We start from the raw sequence: 10,878 nt of genomic DNA, 5'->3' as shown, positions 1-10,878 counted from the left end.
TTGGCTAACAACTTATGTTTTTTGATCGTTTAATTGAAGAATTTCAATAGTTGAAATTGAGTTTTCTTGGAAGATAGAAAATACTCTTATTTCTTCCAAAAGGGTGCGCAACTCAAAGAATATGAAAGGAGCCCACACTCCCATGTTTTAGAGAAGAAAGAGAAAAAACAAAGCCCATACCCTAGGTTAGAGAGAGCTCCCACCCCAGGTCAGAAAGTAAAAGAATCCACACCTCAAGTTAGGGAAGAAAAGAACCCACACCCTAAGTCATTGAAAGCCTACATCTCTAGCTAAGGAGAAGGAAACCCTGTCCCAAGTCAATGAATGCCTACACCATGAGTAAGAAAAAAGAAGACGAAGAAATAGGGGTTAAGGATGAAAAGAAGGGGGTAGCAAGGCTAGCTCAAATGAAGATATAATGCAAAGGAAATTGTTGGTGAAAGTGCTCTCAAGGAGAGATGAAAGCTCTCTTGTGCCTACTAATAACCCTCACCTTTTCCCCATATGAAGAAAGCCGCAAGTGCAATTTGCGAATAAAAAGCCTCATGGTCCTAAAAGTGTCTCTTGAATTTTTATTAGTTGTGTAACTGTCTCCATTTTGCGCTTCGATATCAATACCTAAAACTATAGTAGAAGTTAGTATGAGAAAGCTAAATAACAAGACCTAAATTCTCATCTTCATCTTTAGGCCCTCTACTATCAACTTTAGAGATGACTCCCCAAATAATTCTAGAGGGGGTAAAGCAACGAAGCTGACTTTGTTTGAGCTAAGCTTAGCACAAGTGATGGACTAGCAGAGGCCGGAGTCAGTCAGATGATTAACCCCATTCTAAGCAAGTAGGCTATGGAGTTAGAGACTAGTAGAAGTCAAGTTCCAAGCTGAAGAGTTATTACCCAAAGCGATGGTAGCAATGGATGGTCTTAAGACAAAAATAGCATGAAATCCTACCTCCTCGAGAATAGGCCTAACGAAAATCTCTCTTGGAAGGGAGGTAGCTTTAAACTGATGATCATTTTACTCACTCTAAATATGCCTAGAAAGAGCCAGGAAACAAATCTTGCTAAGAAGGATGGAATAGCTTTCCACAAGACTACTAACTGCTTGAGCAATGAAGGGAAATGGACTACAAACCAGCCAAAAAAAAAAACATTCTGGTAAAGTTTCTCCCAAATCCGGCAAACATAGGGGCAATTAATTTTTAAAATGTGATCAATGATTTCTAAATGACAAGGGCAAAGGAGGCAATGTTCATTACTAATGCCATTATGACTGATCGGCATGTCTTTCGTTTTAAGCCTTCCCAGAAAGGTCCAGGCAGTAATAGAGTACCCAATATTATATTACCCTTGAACCAAACTAGGTTAGCCCAACCTACTTTGTCTATTGAGTACTAACACATAAGGGTCACCGAGGCAAAAGAGATTTGGCCATTTGGGGAGAAGATCCAAACAACTTCATCCCCAGTCATAACAAAAGGAATCTGCCTATCATGGTTTTAAAAAATCGATTAGGTAAGGGGAAGATGAATAAAGAGTCCACCACTCAGAATCCTGTATAAATGTGTAGACTTTGATATCAGGCCCTGTACTTAAATCCAAGATGGCTTGTCTAACACAACAATTGAAAAGACTGATATCACTAAGCAAAGGGTCATACTAGAAGGATATGAAATTTTCAGTTCAATCAAAAATCTGATGTTACAGATAGCGATATCTTGAACACTAAGGATACTATTCCAAGCCCATAGTGCATAAGAGGGGATTTTAACATGCTATATGAACTCATTTATCAAATATTTTAGTCATACCCATTTCCTCCAAAGGTTTTCATATCCATTAAGATGATATGACAAAGTTGCTTAATGAGATAGGTCTTGCCAGAGGTTTTAAGGGGTACTATCCCAAGACCTCCTTCACTTTTGAGCTGGTAAATTTATTGCCAACTAGCTGAAATGATTGACCTCATCAACTCAAGACTACCAGTAAAGGAGAGACAGTTAGCCTTCCGTCCTCCAAGTTTTCCATTTAATTTTGAAGCATGGAGGAATTGAGGAAAAGGCCAGGGTATTTGAGAGCTAGATTTCCTTCTTTCATGCCTATAATAGATTTGATCATTTCTTTTAACTGATAGGAGCTTGAGAAGATAATCACACTCTTTTGAAGATTAATCACAAGGACTGAATGATTACTGAAGAAAAAAGTAGTACTTGAGTTCATAGCTGTATGCAGTTTGCACCAATAAAATAAAACATAAAAAAAAATCACCCATGAAAAGAAGATGAGATATGGTTAGTAGATCTAGGAAAAATAGGAGATCTAATATGACCATTTTAAAAATACTGTGAGAGCAAAGCAGAGAATATTTCCATAATTATGGTGAGTAAAAAGGGGGGGAGTGGGTCTCCTTGTTGGAGACCTCTATTACTTTGGAAAAATTGGCATGTTTTTTCATTGATTAAGACAAAAATATATAGGAAAATATCTAAGAAATTCGTTTTTAAAAAAAAAAAAATTAAAAAAAAAATTAAACATTTAAAGGGTTACTAAGATAAATTCTCATCATAAAAATAAAATCAAATTGCAAGCCTTATGGACATTCAATGGCTAAAATCTAATCGTCCACTCTTTGGGGTGGCATGAAATTCACCAAGGATAGACACCACGAATAGTAGAAGGAAATATACAATTGGAGTGTATGAATTAGGAAGGTAAACATGCCTCCTTCACAGTAGGATACACTGAAGCTCTATAAGATGACGGAGTAGCATATCATAGACTCATATTTTTAGAACCCTAAAACCCCCTTATTTAAGATCCTATTGGAGGAGAGGTGGCTACATCAGTTAAAGACAAGCCATGGATGTCCCCACCGTTAGGGACGTCCACGCAAAGAAAGTAGAGAGAGAGGGGTTGTCCCTACCATACTTCACACGTGCACACACTAAGACGTATGTGGCTGACTATTCGGACAACTTTCGTCAGTCATTGGCCCTTACTAGAGATGTTGATTGACATTTCATCATCATAAACTTGTAATACATCGAGGAGAGACTCCCTAGGTTAAGAGATCTTCATTTATAAAAACAAGCCTTTGGAACTCCATATGTCGATATTCATACGATGCGATCTAGTGGTTCCAATTTACCATATCGCCGACTGTTAAAATTAGTGGTGTGATTAATTTATGGACACAAGGATTGTTTTAAACAATTATATACCATTTAGATTATTTGTGTACGTCTCATGTAATGATTGGTATGAATTCATCCATGATGATGATTTGATTTATATTATTATTAAAATTTTAATGTTTATATGGTTGACATTTACGGATATATTTTGGTTTTCTTGTATACTATTGTCATCCCTGGTCTTGTGATCGCTTTGAGTGTACCAAATTGCCCAAGTTCTTCTTTGAAAATGTAAATGTAACGCGTGCATTGGAGACCATCTAAGCATCATCCTAGACACTGGTTAGATATTGGCGTTTGTTCATGGTGGGCCCATGGGAGGTTGGACCTTGGGTGTCTTACTCTAACACCCATATAGCTCTATGGAACACCCATATCCATAGCTCAACTGGCAGACCGAGTGGAGATAGCTTGTTTCAACACTTCACGTCTTGGTATCGATCCCTAGCGGGGGTGGCTAACATGGAGTGTGTCTGTGTGTGTACTGACATGGGTGTGTACTAACAAGCCATGTGGATGGGAAGAGGTGTGTGCTCCTTCCTCTTGATTTCCTTTTTTCACGTCGATCCTCTCTCTTCTTTCTCTTTACTTGATCATTAAGTAACCTTCTTTTCTAACGCATAAAAACTTTACAATTTAACTAGAATTTAAAAAAACAAATAAAAACAAGAAAGAAATTTTACAAAATAGTACATTATAAATGTGATATTTATATCTTAGTACCTTTTTAATTAAATTTTCATTAAACTATCTCATTAATTGAGTTGACATGAAATAGGTACCTTAAGTTAATTTTCTCTACTGTCTTCATAAAATGACAAAAATGCCCACCAATTAATGAGATTACTTAGTAAGAATTAAATAGTTAATCAGATGTAAATATCATTAACTACATCGTATTAAAAACTTTCTAGGCCCACTATAATGTTTATTTTCCATCCTACCATTTGATTAGGTTACATAGACATGGACTAAGGGAAAAAAACAAATATCAGCTTGATCCAAAACTTTTGTAGGCCTAAGGAGTTATTAACTATGGGCATATGGGCATTCATCGCCACTATTTCATGCGGTGTAGTCCACCTAGATATTGAATTTACCTTATTTTTTCGCTCATGCCCTAAAATAATCTAGTGAAATGGATAGACGGTGTGGATTAAACACATACATCGTGGGGCTCACAGAATACCCATGCAATGAAGGTTAAAGGCAAGGCTTTGGTGTCTTCGCCGGACACGGATTGCCCGTGCACACGAAGTTCATGTAGTCGGAAACGATGTGGGGCCCACAGGGATGCCGTCACAAATCCAGTCTATCTATCGGTTTTGCAAGACCACAGTAGGATAGCATTTTAAAGATTAGGCAGATCCAAAGCTCATGTGGGCCATACCACATTAAACAGTAGAAACGCAAACATCCACCGTTGAAACCTTCCTAGAGCTGACCATGATGTTTGTAGGCTATCCAAACTGATCATGAGATTATCAACACCCATGAAAACTGTACGCACAAACATCTTCCTGATACAGAACTTCGGACGCGGATTTCCAGCGAAAGCCTTTCATAGGAAGTTCCTGCGCTGGAAACCTGGGTAGGGCCCAACGTGATGTTTTTGAGAAATCCACCCCGTCCATCCATCTTCCGAGATATTTTTAGGATAGCAAACTAAAATTGACCCGTATCCAATACTCAAGTGGACCTAAAATGTGAGTATTAAACATAAACACTTGAAATATTTGTGGGCCACAAAAGTTTTGAATCAGGCTAATATTTTTATTTCCAGTTCATCCAATTAGGAATGACGTTATTAAAGGTATGGATGTCATGTAAACATCACTTTCTACCCCAGAAAGTTTTCAATGATAAGAATTTTCCTACCCACCTTTTACTCTAGTGCGGCCCACTTGAGTCTTGGATCCTTCTGAGTTTTGGCTTGAAGCCTAAAATGAGATCAGAAAACGGATGTACGGAGTGGATTTCTTAAAAACATCACTTTGGGCCCCACCCAATTTTCCAACGCAGGAACTTCCTGCGAAAGCCTTTCGCAGGAAATCCGCGTCCCAGAACTTCCATATATGGCCCCAGTTTCCAATGGTAGGTCGTACGATCCCCTGCTGTTTCGTGTGGTACGGCGTACATGAGTTTTGCATCTGCCTGTATTTAGATTTCTACCCATTTTGCAAAACTAATGAACAGAGTGGATTTATCACGGAAATATGTGGACCCATACAGCTTCCTACTATTGGAATATGGGGGCCATAGCCAACACGGTGCGGCCCATCTTGATGTATGTATCATATATCCATGTCATTCATTCGTTTTGCCTGCTCCTTTAATTATGTGAATGCAAAAATTAAGTAGATCCAAATCTCAGCTGGACCATATCATAGGAAATGGTGTTGATTGAATGCCCTTCGTAAAAGAAAACTTCCCAATGCTTATTTGCCATTCAATTCATTGATAAGGACACAGATCTGGATAAATATAAAAAGATCCAAACTTTTGTACCCCATAAGAAGTTTTTTACACTGGGCGTTTACTCCACTGTTTCATAAAATGTCATCCACTTGAGATTTAGATCTACCTAATTTTAAAGAAATTAGTTATTATTTAGAGGAAGATGTATTAATGTATATCCAGTGTTCGAATTATTTTCGATATTATCGAAATATCTCTGATATTATCTTTATTTCCAACTCAGCGACGATATTATCGAAATATCTCTTATATTATTTTTATCTCCAACTTAGCGATACCGATAACGCTAGTAGTATTAGAAATTTCAGGTATCAGCAATGTATCGTTAAGTATCGCCTATCGATATCGCTAATGTAATCACCAATATTTTCAACTATGTAAACTCTAGGTGTCACTTGTATTAGCAATGCAATAATATCGCAAATATTTTCAATTATGTAAATTCTAGGTAATGCTTGTATCATAAGTATATCAACGATATTTCTATAATATCGGCAACAAATTGATATTATCAAAATTTTATTTATTAGAAAGAATTTTACTTTAATTTTTTTTCCATGGGCATATGGTTGTATGTAGTGTTCAATTTGTCATTTGATAATATTAATAATATCTCGATATTATCAATATCGCAACATGCGCGATATTGAGACTACGGTCTTCCGTTTCCTTTCTTATTGTTGATGATTTCTTGGTGAAATATCACATGTTGTTGATATTTTGCAATATTGATGGATATTTGGATGAAAGATTGGATGGTTAAATAGGTCGGATGGGATGGTTGGACTAATTTCTTACAACAACACATGTTTTTAAGGCCCCATTAAATGGAAACTTGTTATGTATGCATTTTTTTTTTTGCAAATTTTTTAATATAAATTTTTTTAATATGCAAATATGTACATTTTAATATCTCCCGAAATTTTGCTGAAAATTCAACCGTTTTTCCCATGTTTCCCCGCATTTCCTGTTATCAACGATATTATCAGCGATTTCGATATTGTTTCTGTATCTTTAGGCAACGAAATTTGTAACGATGCTAATACTTCGAACATTGTATATATCAATAGACTTCTAGAAGTGTAGTGTCAGTCTCCCACACCTAATTATCATTTATTATTATTGTAATTAAGGTGTATGGTGCCCACATAATAGCTAACGTATATGTGCATGTAAATCATTTGAGTTGTTAAAGCTTATTTAGTCAATTTCTAACATCACGAGCAGTCAATTACACCTTGCATCGATGTTACATGGCGGTGGTTATGATTTTAGGTCAAGTAGGTCTATGCTGTTGACAAAACCCTAACTGAAAATAGAAGAATCCAACAAGAGGTTTATGAGTCCATGATACTCTCAGCAAATGTGATAACGATGGTGGTGGGGTTTAACCAGCAAAAGCTTCTTCTTTTTTTCTTTTTTTTCTTTTCATTCATTCATTCTTTTTCTTGAGGTGTTTGAGTAAGGGAGGGAATGGAGAAAAAAATGAACAACATGTGGGCTTTAGATTAGGCCTGCATATTTATGGGCTCTTTCTATCTTTGAGCCAACTAGTGGGGCCTAGACCTAATACGATGATAGGTTTGTGGTCAATATGTGGGGCCCTATCTTGAGGGGTCCATAGGCAATGGTGATTCCACACCATCGTCAATCAAAGGTGAGTGGGCCCAAATCTAGATGCTAGGTCCATTATCAAAATTCTTAGGGTGTGTTTGGTCCAAGGAATTGAATGGTATTGAATTGTATTAGATGGGATTAACATTATTACTGCACAATGATTGCATGTTTGGAAATACCAGGGTTTTGTAGCCATCTAATCTCATGTTTGGGATAAGATTTTTGCTACCAGAAAACACATGATTAAGCAAAATCATGTTTGGTGGACCATGGAATTGTAATCAACAGATCAAATTCGCAACGGATGTTGTTCGCTTGTACACATATATAACCAAAATGTCATGTGTAAATGGTGTATATGGTTGGACAGCATGGATAAACACATGCATCAATGTGGGACCCACATGTGTAGTGGATTTCAAAATCCATAGAAATCCTGCATGGGACTAAATGCAATTCTATGTCACCCAATCCCAACCTTTCCCCATCCTCTCCAAATGCAAATGGAATTGCACGGGACCAAATGCAATTCTATCCCACCTAATCCCATTTAATACCCTGTGCCAAACGAGCCCTTAAAGATTCGAGGTCCAATTCCACACATGTTGTGTTGCCGCTGCACCTACAAGGAGCTTGAGATGAGGCCGATTCTATTACATAGAGATTGCAAGCCACTTAGTTATGATGGAAGTGTAACCCCATCTTGTAGCATATTCATTTAGTCTGTGTGTGTAGACACACACACACACATGTATGTATGTATGTTGATGTAAAAATCTAGATCACCCTTCGCCGAGCTCTGTGTGCTCAGAGCAAACCCCGATCCTGTTCAAATGGAAGACAAATGAGACCCTAGCTAGAGCAAGGGACCCTCCGATGCCAAAGTTAGGCTAGGAAACTAGGTGTAAGTAGTGTAGAGTAGGGCGAGAGTATCAGATATTGCGTACCTGTTCCAGTAGAAATGACTCCTATTTATACCTTAGGGTCCTGCCGAACGTGCTCGATAATCTCGGCACGGTCATTGCCACTACGCGAGAGCTACGCGCGCGTGATCGTTGGCCATTATCTGGAGATCGCACACTAGGCATTACACTGGTCGTGCGTTACTAGATATATTTCATAAACGCCATTGTTGACCAAGCTCTCTTCCGAGCCGACTTCACGGCTCGGATCTTGCTCGGCGATCCGAGCCAATGAACGAGTTGATCATTGTCATGCAAGGTAAGGAGGATTGAGTCGAAGGTACACCGAACGGGTGCATTATGACTTCTACTCTTCAAGTTGTCCTGAGAGCTCTTACAAGAGGACTCAGAGGTAGATCGGCTCGGACGTATCGTTATTGCTCCGAGTTCCTGCTTGAAGGATGCGTGACAGCTTCTTTCAAGCCCCAAGTTGGTGTCGTAGCTCTACGAGAGCCCTTAGGTCGGATGCTCATCAACCCGAGGCCTTGCTCATTCGTGCCAAAGTTGGCCTTGATGCGGCTTAGTTCAAATTTACCCAAAACAATATATATATATATATATATATATATATATATATATATATATATATATATATATATATATATATATATATATATATATATATATATATATATATATATATGTTGTGCACATTGCATCACTTTACATGCTTGCACTATAAAAATAGTGAGTCCACTTTTACACCTCAACTAAAGCTTGGAATTATCTCATTTTTCAGATAAAGTATATATTTTAATGGGCTTGTTATAATGAATATTTAATTGCTATCTTTGTATATCATTTTGAAAATTTTTAGATGATTTACTTTATCAAATTCATGCTCTGTAAGTAAAGAAATGCTCAAGATTTGAATTTCATTGGAACTCGTGAGAACTTTTTAGCACATTCCAAACGATTCACTAGATGAATCACCTCATGAAACCCTTAAATTCCAAAAGTTAGCCTCATCTAAAAAATTGGTGGATCATAATAAAGTAAGAGCTAAAGCAAGGGAGGGAATTCCCTTTTACTTTGCTATGTCCCACCAGAATTTTGGATTAGGCTAACCTTTTGGGCCCTAGAAGTTTTATAAGGTGATTCATTGTCAATTCTGATTTTGTGCCTACATCATGTGACGAAAAGTGTTTATGAGTTCTCATCAAAGCTCATTTCCATGTGAGCATTTCATCCTAAATATACTATAGAACTTCAACGCATAATTAGAGGTGTATACGAGTCAAACCGAGTTGAACTTGACACAGCTCGACTTAGCTCGGCCACTAGCTAACCCTAACTTGGCTTGGCTCGGCTCGGTCCTCAAGCTTGAGTGGCTAGCTCGGCTCAGTTTGTTCAGCAGCTTGGGCTAGTTCGAGACAAGATCGCGCATGTGAGGCATTTTCACAAACACATGAAGTGCACTTTCAATTTCTTACTGTATGTAAAATAGCAACAATTTTGTTGAGTCATTTCATCAAATACTTGGTGAGCAACGTCAATATCAAAGCAACCAAGTCACTGAGTTGGTTCGATTTGAGTTCGATTTGAGTTGGGGTTCGATCTGAGTCAAGTCAAGCTCAGGCAAGCTCGAAATTGGTTCAAAATGTGTTCAAGCTCAAAAAATAAGCTCAACTCGGCTGGAACTTAGTTTAGAACCGAGACGAATCAAACTTTTTCGAGTAGAGCCGAGCGAGCATACTGAGCTAACTCAAGTCCGTGTACAGCCCTACTTATAATACAAATTTTGAATTCCATGTAATTGAGTCTATATGCATGGCTCAGCCACAAACTATGTTTCAACACTGATTGTTTAAACTCTGTTTCAACAGATTATGGGATTGAGTGCCCCCATGGGGCAGGTGAGGTTGTGAATGACTTTTTCTATGCCACATGTAGATCGTCCATTGATGAGTAAAGATTGATCTGCTGGAAGACTTGTGACATAGATTAAAAAACTATAACGGCCCATAAGATCAACGGTCTGGATCACAGGAAACCTACATCGTTCACGTGTCCAGAGCGGCGATCCACTTTCTATTAAAGGCAGGCCTGATCACGGATTCAGGTAAACATGTGACTCTCATGTGCCTGTCACGAGTTTTCAGGATCGGTCCGATATACAAGCTGGCCTGAGTGAGATAACAGCCGCATAGTCCGATCCACTGATATTGATCTGATGCGCCCCAACATGGATGGGCCATCTCTAAAAGCATCATTTTACCTTTTTCTGTACTTAATGTAGTTCGTCCACTGATCAGATGAGATCGATCCATCGGAAGATTTTCGGGACATGGGTAGAAAATTATAGGGTCCAAAGGATCAACGGTCTGGATCATAGGAAACCTACATGGTGAAGATATTGGACACAGATTGACTACTGACATGATGCTCCGTAGGCCCCACCATAATGTACGTATTTTATCCAGGCCGTCCATCCATTTTCCAGCTCATTTTAGCACATTAAATAAAAGATGAGGCAATCAAAATCTCACGTGGACCTTACTGACTGAACGCCCACCGTTAAAAACTTTTGGGGGCCATAAAAGTTTTGGATGAAGCTGATATTTGTGTTTTCCCCATATCTCTGTGGACAATACAGGGGCATTAGGAAGTTTTTAATGGTGGGTGTTCAA

Source organism: Magnolia sinica, chromosome 17 (genome assembly GCF_029962835.1).
Source record: "Magnolia sinica isolate HGM2019 chromosome 17, MsV1, whole genome shotgun sequence".
Taxonomy (NCBI): Eukaryota; Viridiplantae; Streptophyta; class Magnoliopsida; order Magnoliales; family Magnoliaceae; genus Magnolia; species Magnolia sinica.
Note: the sequence above shows the minus strand (reverse complement) of the source record.